Genomic DNA, 25,071 nt, shown 5'->3' on the forward strand with positions numbered 1-25,071 from the left:
TATGCAGTTTCTTCCCAGGGTAGGGTCCTTAGAGGTGGAGAGAAATGCTATGCCTTGAATATGGGAAATCTAAAAAAGATGTAAGTCTGGTCCTTTGAGACTGAGTTTGGAAAGGCTAGCTAAAATTCTTCCAGATTAGATTAAGGTGCTGCCCTCAAGGAGTTTATAGTCTGGGAGAAAGACAAATAATGATTGTACTGTAAATCAATAGAGCTAACAGGTTTGTTAATACCACAGTAATTCAGGGAAGAGAGGTTCTTCAGACCTGGTGTGGAGGCAGTGGGAAGATCCAGGAAAATAAGGTGGATAAGGTGGTATTAGTTAAACTCAATCTTTTGTACTATTTGGGTAGGTAGAGAAGGATTTGGGATGGGGAGACCCTGCCTGGTATAGCTCCATGATACAGGCAAAGATTGAGTTAAGAGAGGGGGATCATCCTCAATTTCAAATAGAGGCAACTCAGCAGATAAACATTTTTATAGATGGAGGGTTGTTTACTGACTATTCAACACCTTTGTTTGCTGTCTTCGGCTATAAGAGGGGAAAGAATGTAGATCTGAATAGAGTGGGGGTCAAGGGCAAATTAAGGCTTATCCTTTGATTGACTTGAACAAACTCAGCAGGGATAACAGTTGGCTGCAGAGACAGGAGATAAAGAGAGAAACTGCCATTGAGAAGGAGCCTAGGGGAGGAGGTTGGTGGCTTTGCGAAGGTAAAGGTCAAATCAATGGTACCAAGTTCTGTCTCCAAACAAAAATTCAGGGAGAGCTGATGAAAGTTTAGGATTCTTGGAAAAGTACTGAATTTTGTAACCTAGACATTCATTCTTTAAAAACATGTGTTAATATAGTTTTTGAAAAGAAAGATTATGTGATGTCTGCTTTTGCATTTACATTTAAATATTTTGAAATGTTTTTTTTTTAAACAAAAAGTGGGGAATTCATGGATAAAAGAAAGCGATTGAAGGAGAACCAGTACTTGCAACAGCAGGGGAAAATCCCCACACTGTATCATACAGCCACAGACTTCTTCACCAGGTGTCAGAGTATCTAAATACAAAAATTTGTGTTATTGTTGCCTTGTTTAAAAGTTAATGGAGAATTAAAAAAAAGTTAATTGAGCAAGTTATCCAATGGCTCAGACCTCACGATTCTCATCTGTAAAATGGTGAGATGGTGATAAAAGTTGCCCCCTTGATAGGTAAGATGGTATGAGGATTAGATGAGATATGTTTCTAATGAACCTAGTACAGGGCTCAGGATAATGCTGCTGTTTAAGAAACATTATTCCTTTCTTTTCCTGTCTGGCTCTATGTACAGAATCAGGAACAGCGACTCATCATTTTGGATTTTGCCTTTTACTATCCTAATTTTCTTAAGGTTTTCCTGTCCCCTAAAACTTTTGGGTCATCCTATTCCTGCCTTTTCTGTTTTCCCTTCCTTCCTCACTTCCTTTGATTATCAAGTTCTTCCCTCAGACCCCCTTTCTGAGAGCTCTAAAGCTGGCTCTCTGCTGAGGTTATTGTGACTGCTCCCCAGATGGCCCACTGGGGTAGACATCCTCAATCCTGGTGTCTGTCCCTTAGGATTACTGGAGTTAACTCTCCTTACCCTTCTAAACATGGAAATCCATGATTGTAACACTTCCAGTTTTAAAATGGCCAAGGCTGAGTTTGTTGAGCATTTAATCCTGGGTTGAAAAGGAGTGTTTGGTGGGCTCATAGAACTTGTCTGCAGGGACATCACCTGTCAGAAGCCATTGGCTTTTTGGGCCTGAGAGATGTCCTGCTGGCCTTTCTCCCCGCACTGCCCTCCCCCCCCCCAACTTTTCTGACCAGATATCACTACCATGGGAAACCCACAGGTAACTTCTCTCTCTTAGCTAAGGCCTCATTAGTATTCATGCAGACACAAATATTCTTGCTCAATGTCATGCTTAGTAGCTTGTTGAGGGCCCACTGGCTGCCTGTTGTAAGGTGGATTGTGGGTTTTTCATTGGTAGACATTCAGTGCTGTCATCTCACCTTTAAGATGAGGTATAAAAAGGGGGAATTATTAATAATACTATGAAAAGCTACTTTTTATGCCAGGTATTTTACCTACATTATTGGACATACTCCTTACAAAATTTCAATAACCCTATAAATTAGGTAACTTGTCCCCATTTTACACACAAGGAAATAGAGGCTAAGAGAAGTAAAAAAGCTAAGTGACATAGCTAGGACTCTTAAGTCTTTGTCTTCAGAGCTCATGCTCTTTCAATTCTGTGTCTATTATTCTTTTAGTAGTGTTACATGCTAGCCCTGTTTGCATGGAATCCCACTGCTATCGAAGTCTCAAATTTGGAGCTCCACTTCCCCAAGCGGGAGCTTCTGTCCTAAGAAACAGTCATCAGTAATCCCCTGTAATTTTTCAGAAAGATATTACCTGGTAGGATTGAAGGGGCATCGTGAGCTTTGTTTGAGCTCAAATATGTGCCCCATTGATCTATACTGTATATCATATTGCTTTCCTCCTTCCCATCTTCCTTTCCCAATATCCAAAACATTTTTGGGTCGGAGATCTCAAATGAACTTTCAAATTAACCCTGTAAGGTAGGCAGGGCTCTGAGAATATTCTTTTGATTATATGGACAAGGGATTTAAGGCTCAGTTGATCTCAGTGAGTTGCTCCACTTTACACAGCAGCATTTTGGGGGTAGTGCCTCTTTTTGGTTGCCAAATCAAGTCATTCATTCTCCAAGGGAACTGATTGCTTGGGGTTTTCAGTTGGAGGCCAGCTTTCTCTAGGAAAGGTTGCTTTGTAATCAGCTGGTTAAGCTGATCTTGGCAAGGGGCTTCCTGAGGATGAAAATTTAGGGGACTTCTCAACCAGTTAGCCCTCTTGCCTTCGCTTTTTTGGTCACTTCCCCTATAGATTTTTTTTGGGGGGAGGGGGGAAGAGTTGTTAATTTCTGACTTCATCTGACTTGTGCTACTTGGGTGATGGTCTTCCTCTCCATTGCCAGGATGATAGTTAATCTGTAAGAATTGTAGACAGGAAAACAAACTAGGGTCTCCTGCAGGAATAACACTGCACAAGGAGCTCAGTGTCCTGCGGGGGTTCAGTGCATAGCTCAGTTTGGGCCCAAGGCAGAGGCTGCTCAGGGATCAGACAGAGTCATTTTCTTGGTAGCTGGAGGAACAGTTGGGAATGGAAGGTAGGGGAGGTAGTTCTCAGGGACAGTTTTAGGTTAGTCTGGTTGGAGGAACAGAATGGATCTGAGAAAACAGACTCCCATGAATCTGGAGGGGAAAAGAAGAGGAGGAGGAACCTGGGTCCGAAGTAGGTTGAACTCAAAGGCTGGGCAGAGACATCCACAATAAAGGAATCTAAAAGAAGCAAAGCATATTTCAAAGATAGGACAACATTTTGGCTACTCAACTAAAGCTAATTCCCTTTTTGAGGGGGCAAAACCATAGCCAATTCAAAATTGGTCATATACTTTTCATCCAGAATAGAGTTGGTGCCATTATTGCTCCTTACATTTCAACTAAGGTAGACAGGACCAGACAAAGGCATCTGGTGTCTGACCTTGGAGTCGGTCAGATCTGGGTTTGAATCCCGAGTGCCACTGTGTGACACGGGACAGAACAATTTTACTGCTCTGAGCCTGCTTCTTCATTTGAAAAATGGGGATACTTTTCTTGGAGGGTTAGAGCTAGATGTCTGTGAAATAAGGTCTTGGATGCCCAGTAATGGAGCTATAAGAGAGTTAAGCTGCACTCAAATAGACTGGCCAAGGTTGCTGTTGAGATTGGAGGAAGGTTGGTTTATGGGAGGTAACAACTTGGATTCCAAGGCCTGTGCTGAAGGCTGCATCCCAGGCTGGATATTCTGGGGTGGGAATTCCAGGGGGTCTTACTGTCATAAATTCTTATAATCAGGTCTTGCATCGATCTTAAGAGGATGAATTTAGAATTCCTTGTCCTAAATGCCTGGGGATGTGATGAACCCTCCAAGCTGGGAGGAGGCTATTTGGATCCAGAGAGGTTGGGCATCAGAATCTCCCATAGCCGCTACTCGGAGGACACCTCTTAGATGTTGCGCCCATAGGCAGGCATCCGGGACATCTGCCCTGTCCACCTTTACAGTAGTCCTTAGGCACTGCGGCCCTCTTTTAGGTTTCTCACATACTTCCTTGTTCTCAGGACACTGCTTCTTCCTGAGTCTAGCTGCCTGAAGCCAGCCTCGCTGCCTCACCCTCCTGTAATGAGTTGTGATTAGGATTAGAGAATTTGAGACTGTGTTCCCTCCCAGAGAATGACTGGTGGTTCTTGGGGGAGCAACTCTCCAGTTTGTACTTTCCTGAGACAAAGCAGCAGAAGATGAGGACTCTGGACATTTTGGGGCTGTGTGATTACTTCTTAGGGGCTTTTCTTCTGATCCTTTCTTCAGATTCTTCTCCCTCCCCCCAAGGATGACCCAACCATCCTCCCTAACCAGGGCCAGGGATTTCTACTTGGGTCTTCGTATCTTTGTCTCATCTGCCTTTGGGAATACTGCAATTATCTTTCTTAGTGGTGACCAGCCCTTCCTCCAATCCTTTCTCCACATTGCTGCCAGAATTTGTTTATTCAAGCTGTCACCTGCCCATCAAATATCTAACCAGTGCAAACTGAGTCTGCCACCTCGGCTCTCCTGGAGTTTACAGTCTAATTAATGGCCCTCCCTTATGTCTGACTAGTTTCTGGCTTTTCTTTCTGCCCTCAAGCTAAATATCCCCAACCATTGCTCCTGGATCAAAGCCTGCTGGGGACCCTCCAGCCTCCAGGGGCAGGAGTGTAGCTGGAGAAAGCAGTGCTGTGCTGTGCTGCCCCTTCAGGCCTGGGCTCTCGGCACCGCCCTCTCCCCAGTGCTCTTGCATTGTCTTCATGTTTCCTGATCCCCAGACATTGGCTACTGGGCTTACCTCCTGGGGTTGGCCTGAATCTGATCATCTCTGCTCAGGGCCTTCCTAAACCTTCTTTCTTAGCAACCCCACACCCTGGGGAATAACAGCCTACACACAGCCTTGCCTTCTCTGCTCCTGCCTCCCCACCCAGCCTTCTCACTCCTCCTCCCCCCCTTTTTTTACACCAGTTTGTTCTTTAAGCCATCTTCTCTTGTATCTCAGAGCTGCTTCTGAAATGCCTTTGCCTGACTTGCACACCTTGAACATGGCTGCACATCCTTCCAGGCCCAGCTCAAATGCTACCTCCTCTGGAAGCCTTCCTTGACTCGGGCAGCATCACTGATGCTCCTCCTTCCTGGCTGAGGCTTCTGCTGTAACTTCTGTATGCTTCCATTGCTGCAGTTGCCTGAGATTTCCACTAGGCTATAAGCTCTCTGAGAACAGGAACTGCGGCGACCCTTGTATTTCCATTGCCTAGCTCGGGACCTGGAACATAGGTGTTCCTACACATGGATGGAGTGAAGGAACTTTTAGCTGAGTTCTTCCTTTCCTTCACCTCCAACCTGGAACTGGGGAACCAGAGGGGGCAGGAGATGTGAGAGGTGGGGTGGGGGAGCAGAGCGTAGAATGAAAATAAATAGCTAATTCCTCCTAATAATGCCCAATTTCCTGATTTGATATTCTGCATTCATTATAATTACTTGCTAGGAGATAGGGTATTAATCACTGTTGTGTGGCACTTCTGCAGAGCTGCAACACGATGCCCTCTGCCTGGCAGCTGTATACTCAGAAAACCCCAATGAAGATGGAGCAAGCGTCACTTAGAATTCTTTAACAGCCTCGTTATGCCTATGCTGGGCACATGAGAGTACCGAGGTTGGAGAGCAATGGGCTTCTGTCCCCAGAGAGCTGCAGCCCCTCTGGGCAGCTGACTGGCACACATTCTTAATCACAGGGGAGAGTCCGCTTCCGAAAACCTTTGAGATTGAAGAGAAAGTGATCTTGTTCTGACCTCACTACTAACTGGTGGTGTGATGTTAGCAAGCCCTTCGTTGGGCACCAGTTTCCTCTATTATTAACACAAGAGTGGGGTGGGGGGATTGAGCTAGATTCCAAAGATGTAAAGGGTGAAGCCCTCTGTCAGGAATTCTTTTCCTCCCCCTTCTGTGCCTGTCAAAATACCACCCATTCTTGAAGATCAAGCTCCATGCCTTAGTCTCTATGTTCTCCCCAATGGATGGGGTGCTCCTCCTTATGAGCGAATCCCACTAGCAGTTAGCATATGCCTCCCTTACCTGGTCAGACTGCTGCTGGGGCCCTCTGTACTCACTCTTCCCCTGTGGAATGCTTCTCCCACAGATAACCATGAAACTGGCTGCTTTGCTTACAGAACCCTAAATGTCACCTTTGCCTTCCCTGACCATTTCTCTCTCTCCATACCATGCTTTATTTTTTTATAGCACTTATCCCTGCTTGGCATTTTGTATATTCACCTGTTTGTCTCTCCTCTGCAGTTAGAATGGGAAGCAAATACCTCACTTTGTTCAGTTACACTCCTATGGCAGGACAATTAAGGGGACACGCAATGAAAACTGTTGAATAAATGAATGAATGAATGAATGAATGAATAAATGACTAAATGAGTGAACTGTCCTCATCACCCTTTGCCTTTCAGAAAACTCTGAATTAAAGGGAAGCAAGTGGCTAAAGCTCTATGGCCTGAGATGATCCTGTATTTTATGCAACTTAAAGGAGAACTGACCAACATTTATTGGACATTTGCTATAGGCAAGACAGTATTTTAGGGCTTGTACTTACATTGTCTCTTATTTAGCGCTCACACAACAGTTTGAAGTATCAGTACCTCCCATTTATAGATGGAAAACCAAGGCTCAGAGAATTTAAGTAATTTGCTCAAGACCACACAGCTAGGAAGCAACGGAGGTCCTGGTGGGATCTGAGGTCTGCCTGGACCTAGAGCTCTCTCCGTTTTCTATGCTGCTGCCTCCCTGAGGGTGGGGAGAGCGCTGCACTCAGAGCCTGGGATGGACACTTCAGCTGGTGATCCTGCCCAGGGAACGGCCCATCCCTTTTCCCCATCTTACCATTTGCTCATTTTACTATTATTATCCTCTTCCTTCTTTCTAATTTTCCTCTTCTCCAAGCCTGGAGTGTCTTCAAACTCCTGTTTTTCTAGGATAGGCATTTCAAACTCCAGCTGATGGCAGGCCTGTTCTTCTCAGGCATTAATCTAACCCCCTGAATTGCCAGGGAGAGATGGCAGGGCCTGGGCAATAACTGGTCTCAGCAACGCCAGTGCAGCCCCTCCTTGTGGCCACACTGTCTGGAGGGACCAGGAAACATGAACTTGTCTTCTCATTAGGTTTATTGTTCCAGTTGAACTAATATCCCATCATTGGTGTTGCTCCTCTGGGGTCAACTGTGGACAAATCAGAAGAGAGGGGGACATCCTCATGGGGTGGCGGGATGGAAGAGGCTGTGGTAGAAAGAACACTCTGAGCTCTTCATCTCTAGGACATCTCTCCTCTCTTGGGACCCCTATCCCTGGACTGGGACTATGGGTATCTCCTGAACAAAAGGATGGAAGGGGCAGGTAGTAACCCCCTTTTCCTAAAATAGCTACAAGTGTACCATCCATGATGGTTTTGGTTTGAGAGGTTTTCTAGGACCCTCAAACATTTGAAGCCCAGGCATCGTTTAGAGCCAGCCAAGAGAGTTAGGTGGGAGTCGATGAGTTAAGCTCTTTTATTCCTTTGGAAGGGCGGATGGGCTTAAAAGGGGAGTAATGAGAAGAGGGTAAGAGCTTCAGGTTGGCCCTGGTGACTCAGGGATGGATAGAGGTCCTGGTGAGGGGGTGTCCTATCGGTCAAGCTGGCAGCCTGAGGGTTATTTTGGGCTCTAGGCCACTTTCTCACCCTCTGTGGAAATCCCTGTGACATGTTTTTGTACAGATTGGGTGGTTCTGTCCACGCTTCTAGTGCACCCTGGATCTCGGATTTTGTGCAGATAGAATAGGAGGAACCTGTGGGAGCGGAAAGAGGCCTGTGGTTGCTGTCTTTGCTTCAGGGTCTTAGGGGAGCAGGACTGGGGCAGGGGAAGGCAGAGGGAGCTGGCCTGGAGGTCTGCTGAGGGCTCTTCTAGCTCTATCTTTTTCTGATTTTATAGAAAGAGTCTGGAGAGAAGGGCAAAGCCTGCACCCTCTGCGTCTTCAAAGTGTGATAAGGAGCCAGGCCCAGGGGACTCTAAAAAATGGAAAGGGGACAATGGTGGAGGCCAGAATGGACAGCAGGTGGTGCTGAGAGATAGCAGATCCACTGGACTGGGAATGGCCTGCTGGGAACTGGAGGAGCAGCTGGGGAGGGAGAGGCAGCTGGGAGCCACCTTGGAGGATCCGGGCCCAGAGTACGGGGGTGGGGAGAAAAAAAAAGAAAAGAAAAAGAAAAGAAAAGAAACGGAACCAGACTCACGGCCCGGGGGTGGAGGAGAAGAGGAAGAGGTGAGGTTGGGAGCTTTCTGGACAGAGAAGGCTGGTTATTTGCCAGCAGGAAGTTGCCTTGCTGCCCAGCCATTCTCCCTTTTGCAGCCCGAGAGGGAGGAATAGAGATCAGATGACAGGACTTCAAGATGGGTGTGAGTGTGTGTGTGTGTGTGTGTGTGTGTGTGTGTGTGTGTGTGTGTGTGTGTATAGAGTCAGTGAGGGCTTTTCCTTAGGGACCTGTTCTGCTCAGCTGGGAACTGGCTCCAAGTGACAGATGGCATTCTTGTCCTACCATGTGACAAAGAGGAATAGATACTGGGGCACAAAGGCTGTGAAAGTTGAGGCCCAAATCTCCTGTTGTCCTCTCTCCCTTTGCTTCTAGGACAGGATGGAACACAGTGAGGCAAAGGGCACACTCTCACCTTCACCCCGTGTTGTAGTGGGACTTGGTAATAGGCTCTGGGCTACCTTCTTCTGCCCCCAACTTGGCAATCTCTGAGGTGATACTAGTCCCTTCTCTCCCCTCTCACTCCCCCAGCTCATTCTTCCTCATCACAGGCCCTCTGTTTGGCCTCCCTTTTCTCTTACGATTCTTTTCCTTTCAATTCTTTCCTCTCTACTTCTCTCTTTTGCTTTCTTTTTAGATGATTACTATATTATAAAAGGAATTATATGCTCCTTAGAGGAAACTTGGAAAAGTGCACACAGAAAAATACATGAGAATAAACTGGGAACCTCACTGTGCGTGGAGATAACACAGTTTCTGCTTTTTCTGATCTTGTGCTTTACACAGTTAAGTCTATATACATTGTGTATATAGTAATATGTCAAGCCTTTTCTTCCTCTTACTATGTTCATTTCCCCATGCCATTAAAAATTCTTCAAATAGATTATCGATAATAATCTATCCTAAGGATTGCCACTATTTATTTGACCATTCAACTTTGATCAGTTATTACTTTTTTACAGTTTTCATCATTATAAATTATACAATAATGTGCCTCTTAGTGCATAGCTATCTGTGTTTTGGATAATTCTTTTTTTTTCTGCCTGGGAAGTGTGTTTTACCTAACTCTGAGAATGGACACCAATCCAGAGACCCACCTGCAAGGCTAGCTCTGGACAAAAAGTCTCCACCTACCCTTTGTGTCTGAGGGATCCAGTGCTTCCCTGAATCCTGCCCTCCCTTTAGCAAGGAGCCAGGGACTTTTGAGAGAGGGAGGGTCTTTGCAGCACCAACTATCCTCCCCACTCAGAAATACCCCCAACTCGTAAAGCCAAAAGTCAATTTTGCAAGGAGACCAGCTGTCTGACTCTTGGATGAGGTGGCTTCTCTTAGCCACATTCTATTAAATGTGGATTGATTAATATCCTCTCTAACCCATCTGCCTGGGGCCCTGGCCAGGCACAAAACTCATGGTCTAGCTGACAGGATGGCACACAATGAGGCAAAGGGCACACTCTCACCTTCACCACGTGTTATAGTGGGAGACTTCTCCCCCGTCCTCCCAAATTACACTGACAGAGCAGAGCCCCATACTTAATACTTAACTCTATGTAGAACCTGCTTCCAGGTTAATAGGGAGGGGCAGCCCCATGGAGAGGGAGATGCACATTTTTAGCAAGAGACTTTGGGTCCAGATATTAAAGGGCAGGGTGGACATGATATCGTTAGGCAGCTGTGAAAGGGTCCAGGAGTCCTTGGTGCAGAGAAACACCCCAGTCCAGATTCTTCAGGAAATAAACCTCTGCTGTTGGCTGTTTGTTAGTGTGCATGCTCTTGCTCTTTTGTTCTTTCTCATTTATTTATGAAGTGTATATTGAATGATTACTATGTGTCCAGGCCCCAGGCTGGATTATGAGCTGCTTTAGGAAAAAAAAGCATGACATGGTTCCTCTTAAAGAAGCAGATAATTTGAAGGGGGACTTATAGGCACATAGAATCTTAACATAGGACCATAAGAATAGTCATGCGAATGGAAAGGGCAGGGCCTCTCTCCAGGCTGGGGGGAATTCTTTCCATGACAAAGTGGCAGAACTCCAGTAGGGCCTTGAAGGAGAGGCAGGGGTTTGAGTTGAAGAGATATGAGAATAGGCATTCAAGGCGCTATGGACAGAGATAAGCAATGGAACAAGTGCAGAGTGCTGTGGGAGCCGAGGGAGCCCAGTGGTTTTCTGGGACTCGTGTCCAGGTTGTCGCCTGCAGCTTACCTGAGGAAGCACTTTCCTGTAATACAGGATTATGCTGGGCAGTTGGCATCCAAAGGGCAAGAGAGGAAGATAATAGAAGGAAATGTGAAAAATGGTTTTAAGTCTTAATGAGGAATTCCCTGGCAGCTGGCAGCCAGCCCCTGGCCACCCCACGAACTGCTTATGAAGCACTTCCTCTGGCTGAACCCCCTTTGACTTTTGGTTCCAAGTCCCACCTTGGGAGGAGGTTGCCTCATCATTTGTGTGAAATGCGGGCATGCTCATGAGAGCATTCCATAAACTGTTGAGCACTCAAATAATGTGCCTATTCTGGTCCTAGGCTCTATACGAGGAGCTTTCTGAGAATCCTCCCGAGTCCTCCTGACAACCCAACAGAGCCCCACCTCGCATGATGGGAAGCCAAGGCTTCCAAGTGTATGACAGACTCACAGGTGAATCCAGGTGGCTTTCTCAAGTCTGCACTCTAGTCGTTCTGCTGTATTGTCACTTCATCCAGAGGTGAAAAACTGACTGCAGAGAGGCTAGGGGACTGAATGGGGCCCAAACTTAGGCTTTTGTCTCTAAAGTTCAAGCTTTTCATACCCAAGGGATGGGGAAGATAGTAAGGAGGTGAGAAGAGGGGGCCAGGAAGAAAGAGGGAGTGGGAAAAGGTGAGGACACCAAAGAGCTTTTTTCTTAGGTGACAATATTTTCAAGGGCTGAGGGCCCTATATATCTATTCTTGAAATATGTACAAGTCAACATTTAGTCTCATAAAGTGAAGACCATTGATCCTAGACCTCAGAGGCATGGCTCTTTTTTCACTTCCGCTTTTTTTGTTATTAAATTTATTGGGGTGACATTGCTAATAAAATTATATAGGTTTCAAGTGTACAATTCTAGGATATATCATTTGTGCTTCCATGGCAGTGGTATCTGAGAGGGTGTGTTTTCTGAAGTGATAGGGTTGAATGGTTGCGGTTGAGAGCATGGATTCATGGACCTCAGCCTGGGTTCAAATCCTGGTTCTGTCACTCACCGGCTCTGTGATCTTGGGCAAGTTATTTTGCCTCCCTGCACCTGTTTCCTCATCTGTAAAATGGGGATAATAATAGTGCCTGCCTATTGGGTGTGTTGCAGAGATTAAATGAGTTAATGCAGTAAAGTGCTTAGAGTGTTGCCTACTTTGTAGTGGATGCTCTGTGAGCATTTTGATGATCTCCCTCCTACGGTTGTACACTTGCTTTTCTTGGCTAAGACCCTCGGGTTATTCCAGCCCTGTGGCTTCTCCCCATGTTAGCATCCCTCAAATGTGAAGCTGAGACCTCATGGCCACCATCAAGGTAACTTCTCTGTCCTTATGCCTGGAGCTTCTTCCCTTTGGTCTTCTCACCCTGCAGCCCTCTGTTCTGGACTATTATAAGAGTATTAAAGTACTCTAATCCTAGAGTCTTAGATCCAAAGGGTTCTCTGAGACCATCTGGTCTAAATACTTTGTTCTTCAGAGACTAAGATGGGGGACATGACTTCTCTAAAGGCTGGGTACCCAGTCAGTCCTGGAGCTTGGACTAGCCTAGGCCTTTGTGTTTCCAGTCCTGTGACGGTGCCCCACAACCACAGACACTTGGCATCAAAGGTGTCTGAGGCCCTGCAGGTCTGAAGCCTCGGGATGGAGAGGAGGCTGCCTAAGTAACCAGCAGAGGTTTAATTAGGTATGTTATAAAGCGTGGGACTGAAAATGCTCCTCATGTTGGTTTTATAAAATACATTAGCATGCTAGAGGGCAGGACAAAGAGGAGGTAAACAGTCACTCCTTTCTTTGTCTGGGGAGGAAGAAGCTGTTTAAATCAGTGGAAGAAGAGAAATGGGGCCTTAGGGAGGAAGGGAGAGGCTGATTGAGGGCAAGAGCATCTTCCAGCCCTGCTGGGCTGATGGGAAGGAGGCAAAAAGAAATGTCAGATATGAGGGGGTGGGGGTGGGGGTGGGCCGCAGCACGGGACAGGAAGATGGCTCTTTGTCATCATGACTTAGAGGCAGATGAAGATTAGTGCCAGGAACTTTCAGTGATGGTTAGCATGTACAGAATCGCAGTGCCCTCCCACCTCCCACCGCATTCCGCCATCCTCCACTCTTCCCTCGTTTCCACCCCAGGCTGCTTAGGGGAGTGTCTGTAGTACCCTTCTTGCAAAATCTGCTCCAGAGTCTGTGGGAACTGAGGCCACAGCTGGGAAGCGCTCTGGAATTAGCAGTCTCCAGAGTCTGATTACATGTCTGGGGTAGAGCCTGGGGCCCTGCATTTTTAATAAGCTTGTTGGGTACTGCTGCTGTCCAGTGGTCGTCCATGGACCACATTTGAGAAGCCTGACTCTGGAATCTGTAGAGTCAGACTGTTTTTTTGGAGGGGGCAGGGGGTGGTGGGAGGCAGGAGGCAGCTGCTTGGGAGGAATGATGGGTATTTATTCAACATCTCATTGATGATGTAACATTTGCTGACACTTATTTACTGTGTTCCATGGCCTGTGCTGTGCGCTCTAGGAACTACAGAGGTGCTCTGCTCCCAAGGAGCTTGGGAGACAGACCAGTACAAAATTACTCAAATGTCGCTCAAAATAATGGGACAAGTGCTATAAGGGATGGGCAGACAATGACTGTGGGCTTATAGCAGAAAGCGTCAGGGAGAGCAGGCTGGAGAGAGTGGTGGCCCTGGCTGGGGGACGCCTGCACTGTCATGCTGAGAAGATACTTTTTTCTACAGGAGGCCCAGAGAGGTCAAACAGCCCCATGGAGCTCAAGTGACTTACCTAAGGTCACACAGCTGGTTAACAGCAAGAGCAAACTTCAAACTCACTCAAGAGAAATCACTCAAGAACTATGATGTGATTGCAAGTGATGTGGTTACAAGGAGTACCTGCTATGCATTCATAAGAATAGAGAGTAATTTTTTCTTACCTGAGACATGGGTTGGCGCAGTAACTCACCAACCTTCCAGCTGCTTTTTGGATTTTCTCTTCAAATCCATTCTGTACACACTTCCAGATTAATCTCAAAGCACTGCTTTATGATGAACCTCCCCCACTCTCCCTACATAAACCCAAACACTTTGAATTCCTTACAAAAACAAAACAAACACAACCTGTTCTGGTTCATAGTGTCTGGCGCTAAATGTCTAAAACGCTGTATCTCATTGGTTTGGCACTTTTCTACTCTGTGATCTATAATTGTCTTTTCAGGTTTTCACTTTAGAAGCCTATTGGTTTATTTTATTTGTTGCCTTAACAAACACGTATCAAGCCTGTATTGGGTGTCCAGCAGTGTTCTCCAAGAAAAATGCTTCCTTGTATTCAAAGAGTATGTCTCATCTAGAGACAATAACAGAAATAAAGACAGAGAATTATAAAGTAGTGCGAATAACAAATGCCCTGCTAGGGGGTATGGGGTGGGAATGGTTCAGGAGGTGGGGTGTGGTGGTGCTGATGGAAGTTTCACAGGGGAGGAGATATTATAGATGAGCCCAACTTGAAGAACGCATGGGGACTAACCAGGTGGAGCAGCAGGCTGGGGTGTGGGGTGGTTCTTGTTGATTAAATGAAATATTCAAAGGCTGGGAGGAGGAGGTAAGGGATAAAAAGGAGACCAGCCAGAGAAATACAAATTAAAACCACAATGAGATATCACCTCAAACCTGTCAGAATGGCTATCAATAAATCCACAAATGACCAGTGTTGGCAGGATGTGGAGAACTGTTGGTGGGAATGCAGATTGGTGTAGCCAATATGGAAAACAGTGTGGAGGTTCTTCAAAAAATTAAAAATGGAACTGCCTTATGGCCCAGAAATTCTACTTTTGGGGACTTATCTGAAGAAACACAAAACAGTAATTTGAAAGAATATATGCATCCCTATGTTCATTGCAGCGTTATTTACACTAGCCTAGGTATGGAGGCAATCCAAATGCCCATCAATATATCAATGAATAAAAAGGTGGTGGTACATCTATGCAATGGAATATTACTCGGCCATAAAAAAGAATTAAATCTTACCATTTGTGACAACATGGATGGTATTATGTTCAGTGAAATAAAATAAGTTAGAGAAAGACAATAACACATTATTTCACTTATATGTGAAATCTAAAGAACAAAATAAATTGAAACAGATGGATAGACACTGGAAATGGTTATCAGAGGGCAGATGGGCTTGGGGGACTGGGTGAAAGAGGTGAAGGGATTAAGAAGAAAAAAATGGATATTTACAGTATAGCATAGGGAATATAGTCAATAATATTGTAATAACTATGTATGATGCCAGGTGGATCCTAGAAATGTTGGGGGGGGGAAACACTTTGTACATGATTATCTAACCAGTATGCTGTACACCTGAAACTAATACAAAATAATACTGAATATAAAGTGTAATTGAAAAAATTCATAAAATGAAGAGAGACCTGCAAATATCTGGAGCATGGTATCTATGTGAGCATAGTAAGCTATGAGCCCAAAGAGCTGGGGAGAGGCCATATCCTTAAGGGTGCGTCTTCTGAGAGCTCAGGTTCTGAGGCAGTCGGAGCTCCTAAAGGCACTTTCAATTGGCTGGTGGAGTCAGGGGTGGGGCCTCCATATGGCAGGAGCTTCTTAGGGGACCACTGCAGCAATTTAGGCAAGACCTGCTGAGTGAACTACCTGTGGCTGTAAGAAGGGAGGACCAGATGGACCCAAATGGCAGAAGACAGCCATTCTTCCTGTCTTTCTCATCTTGCCTCTCTTAATTCAAGTCATAGTATTATAGAGCCAGAAGAAAACCTAGAAATTATGAGGTCTGACTCCTCTTCCATTATGCAGATGGAAAAAACTGAGGCTCAGTCAAAGGACATGCCTCAGCCAAAGTTAAGAGAAATGACTTCTGGAGATGCGTGGGGCTCATAATTAAGCTCTGGTTGGATCTGGAGGGTAAGTCTACTTTGCTGCTAACTTTGTATCTGAGGACTGTCTCCTCTTCAGTGTCTGAAAAAGTGAGATCCCATCCTATTAGCTGGATATGAGTCCAGGTTAGGCCTGGGCACAGGAAGTGGGAGTGAAGCTGTTCACCTTGCAATGCTTGCAGGTGCCATCTTGGTTCTGCTGAGAATGAGGCCAAAACTCAATTTTAAAAGGCAACTTTAATGGAAAGTCCCTATAGCCCTTTGCTGCCTAGTATCGGGAACAGCAATAAAAAAAAGCTATTGAAACTATCATCTAGACGTGCAAACTGAGGTCGGTTGGATACCTCCTGGAAAACAGTCTGGGAACTAAAACATGGTGGCCCCCAACCACCCACAGCTAGAAGAGTCAGGAATTTTAACATCTTGCCATGGTCAGACTCAGCTTTGGAAAATAACTTCTGAAAGCTAGGTGGTCAATGGCTACCAAAGGTACCTGAAATAGTGCTGCAGCATGGAAAAATATTCCAGGCTAGTGTGTGGCTTATGAGGATTTGAAATGCCTATAAGTGTGAATGAACAGAACTTGTAGAGTTCCTGGAGAAGGGCTCTGGCCCACCCAATGATTTAGTTTACTGATTACCATAATTATGTATCCATAATGCATGTTATAGGAAAGGAAAAAAGGCATTCAGGTCCTGGACAGTAATAGTCTATGTCTGTGTAAGCTGTGTGCAGCCTCTGACATGTACCTTAATAGCAAAGGCCTTGGATGCACTGTAGAGTGCTTATCTAAGCTTTAACCCATGTTTACCCAGGGTCCCAACCATGCTATAACATGTCAAAGAGAAGGAAAGCCTGTCCCAATCCAGGCCACATAGATTTCAGAAGCTAAAGCTGAGCTGATGTTGGAAAAAACAAGCAAACAATGGATCTGGAGTTAAAAGAACCTGGATTGCATATTCCAGTGTCATCAGCTGTGTCACATTGCTATGCCTCAGTTTCCTCATTTGTAAAATGAGAGCTGCTTTTGCTTCAAGATCATTTTATAATTCAATGCAAAATCCCTTTGGTATGGTCTTGGTATTTGGTGTTTGGTAGGGTGAAAATGAAGACTTGGAAGAAACATTAGGTAGGGACAGCTCAGCAAATGAGTCTTATTAGGTCAAGTGCCCATGTGTCCCTGTGTGTTCAATGACTTGTGATGTTTCTCTCTCTGTGAAGAGGAGAGCTTTTTTGTCTGGTTGATTTTGATTTGTTCTTTGGACACTGTGAAGGCTGTTATACCCCCCAAAATGTGTTCAACATTTTTTCACCATATAATGTTTTCTCCTTTCTCTTCAAATGGGCTCTTTCCTCTATGCCCTTGCATGCTTTGGGTGGTAACTTTGTTCCTGCTTTCTGAGCATGGTGCCCTCCAACCTCACTCCTAGTTACTCTCTGTGCCAGGCTGGAGGGGGGGCATCCCTCCCCCATGTCAGGAACAAGGGACAGAAGAGCAGCTATGGTGGCAGATGTCCTGCCATAGTCATTTTTACACGAGGAGACTGGTCACACCAGTAAGAGAAGCCATAGGACTAACCTCCCTGAGCTTCCAGGCTCAACACATTCTTTATCGTTTATTACCCAAGTCCTTCCCCAAGGGATTCCAGGCATTGCCCTCTGCACAGACTCCTTCTAGGCACTGCCCTAGGTTCCCTTGCACTCTGTGGACCATCCAGGAATGTAAACGCTGACCAAGTCTTGCTCTTCCTTATATCTGGGTTCGTAATTATCACGCTGAGTGAGACATGTTTTCTTGGCTGTCTGGATTGTGCTCATTTAGTTCAGTCTAGTTTCCTACTTTGGAAAAAAACACACCCAAAAGACAAAACCATTTCATCTTGCCCCAACACGAATGACCATATCCAGAAATGCTTACAAAATACCTTTTTTTCATGCACAGTACTTAACAATTCCTCTATTCATAAAATTTCCACCATGAGTGGAGCTGTGTCTTTGACACACAGCACTTTCTGCTTCTTTGCTTATATGTGTGTCCTCTTCCAGCCACAGGTAGCGAGAAACATCTCTAGTTGAACAAACTTGGCTTATTAGCTCATTGCAACAAAGGAGAAACGCAGCTCCTGGGGAACATGGGCAGTGTCAATAAGAGGGTGTTGGAATGAACTTATTATAGGATTTGGGCTTGTTTAAGTGGTTTTGGGAGGAGGATTCAAGGAAGTGGGGCTTTGCTCTGGATTGCATGCTGTCAGGCAGAGGCGTTAATTCTATGATTAGTACCTTACTAAATCTTGTCTAAAAGGCAGGAGGAATGAAGTGAGATTCAAGGCATAATTGCTAAAAAGCAGCAGTCACTCGTATCAGCCAGGCTAGGGGGATGTCTGGTCATTCATGTGGCTTAGAGAATCCGAAGGGCCAAGTGAGTCAGGACGTGTCTGGCTGCTTTTCTCTTCCTTTGTCTTCCCTCTGGCCAAAGGCAAAGTCAGACTGCAAGGCATTCACCTACTGCAGCGGTCGGCAAACTGCGGGAGCTGCGGTTTGCTGCTCTGTTGACTAATGAGTTTGCCGACCACTGACCTACGGTATCCAGGTCTTCACTACTGCCAAAGTTGTACTGATTAGGAAGCTGTGTAGAGAATGGAGCCTGTAGTTTGGACAAGAGTTAGTGTCTTACTCTCCTTGTGCAGCCTGAGTTTCCTCACCTTCTGGTGTGACAAGGACTGCACAGTAGCTTTGAATATTGGACCAAACACAGGAGGCAGTTTAACACAGGCAGAAACCAGAAACAAAACTCGTTATTGGTTCTTGTAATTGATCCTGAAGGAAGAGCCTGGATTATCAAATCCAGACAATGAAAACGTGTCCCAAATTCAACCTTTTTTTTTTTTCTAGAGAGAGATTAGGGTGACTTTTCTTTTAGCTGACTTAGAGATAGATTATCTGTTCCACTTCTGCCTGTAGTGTTTATAGAGATGCGGAGAGAAGGGATTGCTATAGTATAGGTTCCTTCGGGCTATCTAAGAGGAAATTAAGGGCCTTGTGCGATCTTCCATGGCAACTGGGGCTAGCACGTTAAAATTTAAATCGGTTGGTTTGGCTTCCAGACTAGGAGTTGTGTAATTTATAATGTCTTCCAGGGTCGGGGCCATCTTGGACCGTCTTTTCCACTGAATTCTCCCTGCCGTGGGAATTGTAGTTTGCACACTATGCATGAAAGAGCGAGTGCAGGTGCAGTTTTTCCTGGTAGTTTGTGTTTGTTTCTTTTTGGAAATCTCTGTACATTCTTTTAACAGAAACATGATCCACTGGAGAGATGGTCATTTTAAACTCTGAAAGTCACTAAAACTTGTCCTGAAATCAGAGGAAAAGAGTGGGTGGCAGGTGGTATGAGCCTGATGGCCACATAAAAAGTAACCCCAGTGGGGCACAGACCATAGTGGCAATGTCACTCATCCCAATGTCATTTACCCCCGCCCCTCTTAGGGTGAGAAGTTTTCCAGAGTGGAGTTAGTTTCTGCAAAGCAGGATGGATTTCCTGAAGAGAATACGCTATAGTAGCAAGAATATTCCCAATATTAGTTTCCATTTCTCATGGGCTAAGTTTTGCTGATAAGGTTGTAATGACGTAAACCAAAGCATATTTTCTGACATGGGGTCAAGGTCCAATTTTTAGAAAACACAAGTTTGGGATTAATTATACGAGGGAAACTTAAGTATCAGAAGGACTGCTAGAAGAAAATCTACCTTCTGAAGTATTTAAAGGAACAGTTGTTAAATGTTTGTTGTCGATTGTCAGCAGTAGTTATGGGCTGGAAAAAAAACACCACACTAGAGTTTTATTTTTCTTAAGAGGCAGAAGACCTCAAGGGGTCAAAAATAATAGGACTTAGATAAAAGAGGTCATAGAAGCTCTCCTTTTCTGCAGTCAGCTTTTTCTTGAAGTTTTAGAAGAATCCTCAGTTTGAGGATCTCCAATGGGATTGAGGTTCAGTAGTTCGGTGGTGTCTTTTCACCTGGGAAACGCTGACCAACACCTCCGAGTTTGCTCTTAGTTGTTAACAGTACTTGATCAGGTCTTTCAAGGCTCAGTGGCTGCTACTGTCTAGCTGTTTCAGAATACGGGGAACACCAAACCTCCTGGCGTTCAGGTCACGCAGGGGTGCTTCTGTGGAACCTTGCCTTGGCTTGCGACCCAGGCGTCTCAGATGTGTGCCCTGTCAGACTCCAAGGTCCTGGGCCAAGGCAGCGAGAGCTTTAGCTGAATCTTGCTGGAACCTCCATTTCTGTTATACCCTCTATCCAACATCCCTATCATGGAACAAAGTTGGTTTTCTTGACTCATTGCAGTGGAAGAGAACACGCCTCATAAAGAGCTGGGGGGACTTTCTTATATGTCCTTGACTACTGGAAGCTTTGGGAGCACAGAGCCTATGCGCTGCATTCCTCAATGTGTTGTGTCACTCCTGCCAAGAAGTGGTGGCTTAGAAGATGCCATTTAAGTTATCAGGTGGGTAAGGCCTGAGGGATTTTAACCTTTTAAAGAGAGGCCTGTGACCTGGCACAGCTGAAAAATTAGCCACTCCTCTTTCCCTTTTTGGCCTAAGGGGCCAAACAGAAGACACAGACCGACTGCACAAAGACTGCACAAGATGAAGACAGCTCTTGAGAGAGCAAATCCCTTCCTATTGTTTTCCAAGAATGGGAAGTTGAAGTTGTACGCCTGGACTGAACTGAGACCATGGAGCCTGTGTGGGTGGGGCCTCTGCACGGAGAGGGAAGGGACCTCTCAGAACTGCCTGTCCTGAAGAATGCAAGTGATAACAGCAAGAATAATGGCGATGATTTCTCAGCTGTTTATCTTGGTTTCAGTTGCTCTTCCTTCCTTCGTCTTCCTTTCCCTCCTCTGGTCTGCAAATTCAAGAAGGCCATAAACATTCGTGGCACTTGTGTGCCAGGCACTGGAATTGGGTTATAAAGATGAGTAAGACATGATCCCCAAGGCTCACCCTGCAGTGATTTATGAGATTGGGGATGATGGCAGAGAAATGGTAAGCATCTGCTTCCTATTCTGAACCCTCTGGGCTCTAGATAGCTTTTCACTTCCTCTTTGGGTCTATGCAAGTACATAGAAAAAAGAGGAATCTGTTTGCCAGCCATTTCCAATGGCCCTGCTCTGAGGGGTCTGCGGGGATAGGAACAAGGAGTAGAGTGGTTAAGCAGTGATTGGGTTGAGTCATGTCAGTTCAAGATCTGAACTAGGGCTGGAAATGAAAAATAGGGCAGCTAGAGTGGCCTGGTGACTGGTGGAAGAGGGCCTTGTCCAACAGCCTCAGGGCCCCCAGTCTGTCCTTGTCCCAATATTTCCCCGAGGTCTGGAGAAGCAGGGACTGGGGTGGGGGGGGGCACACTTGCTGGGACTGAGATGACTACCCTCTCCAAGCTCTGCAAGACCCCCAAGAGGCCTGCGGGCTTTGTTCTCCCCCAGGGCAGTGTCTCTCTCCTTCCAAATCCATCTTCATTAGTAACTATAAATGTCAGAGTCAGAGCCATTAGAAGGCTGTGCCTAGATAAATAATGCTTTTCATATTTAATTTACGAGTAGTTCTGCAGCCTCTTTGGGGTGTGCTGGGTTAATTAAGAGCTGAATTAGATGGAGCTGCATCTCCCTAAGGTGACTTAATGAAACTCTTTCTTGAAAAAAAGAAAAAGAAAAAAAAGGTGGTCGAAGAAAGGGGTCTGTTGGAGGGTACCACCCTTTCATCATGACCTCAACCTAGGGTTGCTTGGAGGGCAGGCCAGGCTGCTTTTAGTTCAGCTTTTCCTTCCTTTACAGTTTGAGGTTCCCTCCAGTCTCTGAGCAGACAGGCCAGCTGTGGGAGGTGCAGGGTATTGCCTAGGGAGAGCCAAGCCAGCCTTTTTGCAGCCAGGAAACTAGCCTGGAGCTAAGCTGGGCCAGTTGCCCATGGGACGCTGCTAGGAGTTGGATGTGGTACTGGGGAAGCTGATCCCCCACCTCAGGCCCGGACTGTGGCTCTGAAATTCCAGCCCCTATTTTCAGCCCTTCTGCCCCCAAATTCAGTTCCCTTTGCTGGGGCCGAGCAGACAAGGGCCCTGTGCATCCTGACCATTCCGTGGGTTGACAAAATCCCACGGAGCTCTGACTTCCACTGGGAGGGCTGGAGTCCTGCTGCTGCGGGAAGTTGCTGTGGCTGGTCGGGGTCAAGGCACTGCAGCCCCCCACTACTTCAGGGGATCAGACCACAGAGCTCAGACAATTTGGTCCACCTTTCCAGTTCATGGGGAAGCAATATGTTCAAACTCCTCTAATGAGTGACTTGGTACAGAGGTGGGCCCAGAATCTCAGGCTGCTGCCACCATCACACTCAAATATGTGTGTGCCTAATCACCCCCCTTTCATGAATTCATGGAGTCACAGAAGGCTCTTGCACACCTCCAATCCTGCAGCCCTCACATACTCTAAGGCCCTTGGGGACAGAAAGTACCCCTGGATCACGCAGAACCAACCAGTCTCCTGTTCTGACAAGAGCCTCCCCACACCCCTGGAGACCCTGTCACATACTGCGTTGTCACAGTGTCTGCACACTTTCAGAGAAATAGACACTGTCAGCACCCCCTATGTTTCCAGACATAGTCACCAAGTGCCAGATACTCTCAGACCGTCTCCTGACCTCATTACCACACCCTTACCCTCCTCGTGTAAGCCTTGGGCTGGGGAAACAGTCCCTCTGACAAACACGTGTGCACACACCCCTCAGCATGGGGCTGGATCTGCAGAAGGGTGGAATGCTCTTTATGACTGTCCCTCAGCCTCTAGAGCAATTCATTGTAGACTTTGCAGCAAGTAGAGAATGAACCATCATGTGAAGAATAGGAAAAGCAGTCTTCCACGCAGGCACGACTGTGATGCCCCTCTACCCTGCAAGCTCCCTGTGTTTTCTCTCTCATCCATCAAACCTGGCTTTGTGACATCTAGTCTCTGAGGACGTGTTTCCCTCACAGGGACTCTATAGCAAAGCAGGCTGAAACTTGGCCCCCCGCCGCCCCCTTTCTCTCTGGTCATATCTTCAGCCTCAGGGAGATGCTGAGGGAGGCCTGAACAGATGGGGTGGGGACTTTCAGATAGGTGGACGGGCTCTGCTGTTCTCCGCATTGAGCTGGTTTCTGATTTGTGGCTTCCCCTCCAGTTTCATGGCCAAGTTCCTATCTGGGGACAGAGTTGGCTTCCCTGGAGGGCTTTCTTTGGGCTCAGTGTTATCCTTCCCTTGATACCTTGCAGATATTCACTAGGACCGATTCCCAGGGGAGATAGACTCCTCAAAGCAGTGTTGGGCCTTCAGTTCTGACTGAGAGCTGGGAGCGCCTCCGATATCATCTCTCCCCAACCCCTACTGTACGGAGGAAGAGGAGGGACTTGACCATGGCCGCATAGCGGGTCAGGGGCAGACCGGATCCAGAGCCAGTGCTCCTGGCTCCCCCAGCCTTCTTCCCTGTCACTCTTCATTACACACACCGCAGCTCTATCTCATGTTGCTTTTAGCCCATTGCTTCATTTTTATCTTGCATAGGTGTCTCTTGCTTTATACAGCAGATGAGTTTTTAAACATTGTTTGTAAGGAATAGCACAACATTATGTTCAAGTCAACAATATCTAGATGTGCTTTGATTCTCAGTGTCCAGGATGGGGGTAGATGGTTTTCCTTCTCACTCTCTATGAATAAAAGTTCAGGTTAACACAGTCACAGGGGCCTGTGGGACCTACCTTTCCACCTCCGTCACATCTCACTCTCAGCTTGCACTCCGCAACTCAGTTCCATTAACTCATCATTACCTCACTGACTCCTTCCCACACCAGGGCCTTTGCACACGCCTCTGTTTGAAATGCCCCCCCTCTCTCTAGTATTTGTTCAGTCAGCTCATTTTTATAGAGTTCAAATGTCACTTCTACAGGGAAGCTCTGATTCCCAGTCTAAGTGGAGTTCCCCCATTTCCAGCTCTTTTAACATACTTTTATTTTCTGCTGTTACATTTAAATAGTAATTTTAGAATTATTTTATGCTGCCTCTGTCTTACTGCTGCTGTATTCCTAGGATTTAGAAGAGTGATTGCAGCTAGTGGCTACTCAGTTCATAATTGTGGACTAAAAGACTATGAATATAGGAAAAAACGTTGTTTTGTAAAGAGAACTTTTAAACATTAAATGTATTGGAAAGTATGTCCTCCCTCCCCAGGGCTTTGCTTTTTAGGCCCTAATATTTGTAGTGCTGCCGTTTAAAGGGATTTTACATATTTCTGTTGATCCTCAAAAGATCCTTGGCTGATGGCAGGGTGGGCGGTGAAATGACCCCTGAGAGAGTGGCAGAGCTGTGATAAGAGGGTTCCTGAGTCCAACAAGTTTGAGAAATGGGGTGTTCTATCGCTCCCTCTTAGAAATTGACCAACCAAGCATATCAGCGCATTAAAGGCTCTGGGAAGTCCTGCTATAAAACCTGCTATAGTTCTTTTGGGAAACATACTTGACTATAGGATCCTTTCTTTCTGGAAATACCTGTTCTGTGGAATACACACTGGGAGACATTGGCCAGTTTATTTTCTGTGTTATCTGGGGTTTTCCCCTCCCCCGGTTAAGTGAGGCCCACTGCACACTCCCCTCCAGGCTTCAATCCTTTCCCCCCTTGAGCATCCCCAGCCTCCCGATACTCCTCAGGGCATGAGAGGCTGTAGCTGTTGTCTCTGGCTCCTTACATAGAAGGGGTGAGAGCAGGGAGGGTTCGTGGTGGAGCTGGGCAGGGTGACTGGAAAAAGCTCCATAGACTAAGCAGGACAGAAAGCTGGTGGAGGTGAGACCAAGCCATCCCAGAACATGGTGGAGGGCTCCTGGGTCCCACTCACTATGCCCCCCACAACCATGGCTCCCTGCTACTGCTCTATCTGCTGAGCATTCTCCATCATTCTCTCTGGAGCTGTTACATCTCCTCCACTCCTTGTCTTCATGACTTCAACCATAGCTTGGATTTCTTCACCTCTTGCCTGGACCTTGGGCTGACGTGCTGTGAGAAGTCAGGCTTTCCCGCCACCTCCTTACCTTTGATGATACCATTTATCCCCTTCACCCGCAATGGCCTTTTCTAACATATCCTGTGGGCGGCTATGCATGGTGCTCACATATGCAGTGACTGACCTGGAGCAGGGCCTCCTCAGGCAGCAACTGAATGGCAGGGGTGGTGCTCACTTTGTCTGTGACCCTCAGAAGGGATTCCAGTGCTGGCCAGGTGAGCCGCCCCTGGAGAAGAGGATGGAATGGGTCCCTCATCTTTCCTGATACTCCTCTTGGAGTGCAGCATCATGGCCAAGCAGCCCTCTGCTGCGGCCCTTTGTTGACTCATCGAAACTTCAAGTCTCCCCAGAACAAGGCAGTCGGCGTTTTGGGTGCAAGGGCCGGAGTCTGCTCTCGCCTGGTGACTTGTGGTGGGCTCACTGTTCCCTCCCTGCCTGATGCCTCCACAACCTCAGCC

This window comes from Plecotus auritus, assembly GCF_963455305.1.
Source record: "Plecotus auritus genome assembly, chromosome: 9".
Classification (NCBI taxonomy): domain Eukaryota; kingdom Metazoa; phylum Chordata; class Mammalia; order Chiroptera; family Vespertilionidae; genus Plecotus; species Plecotus auritus.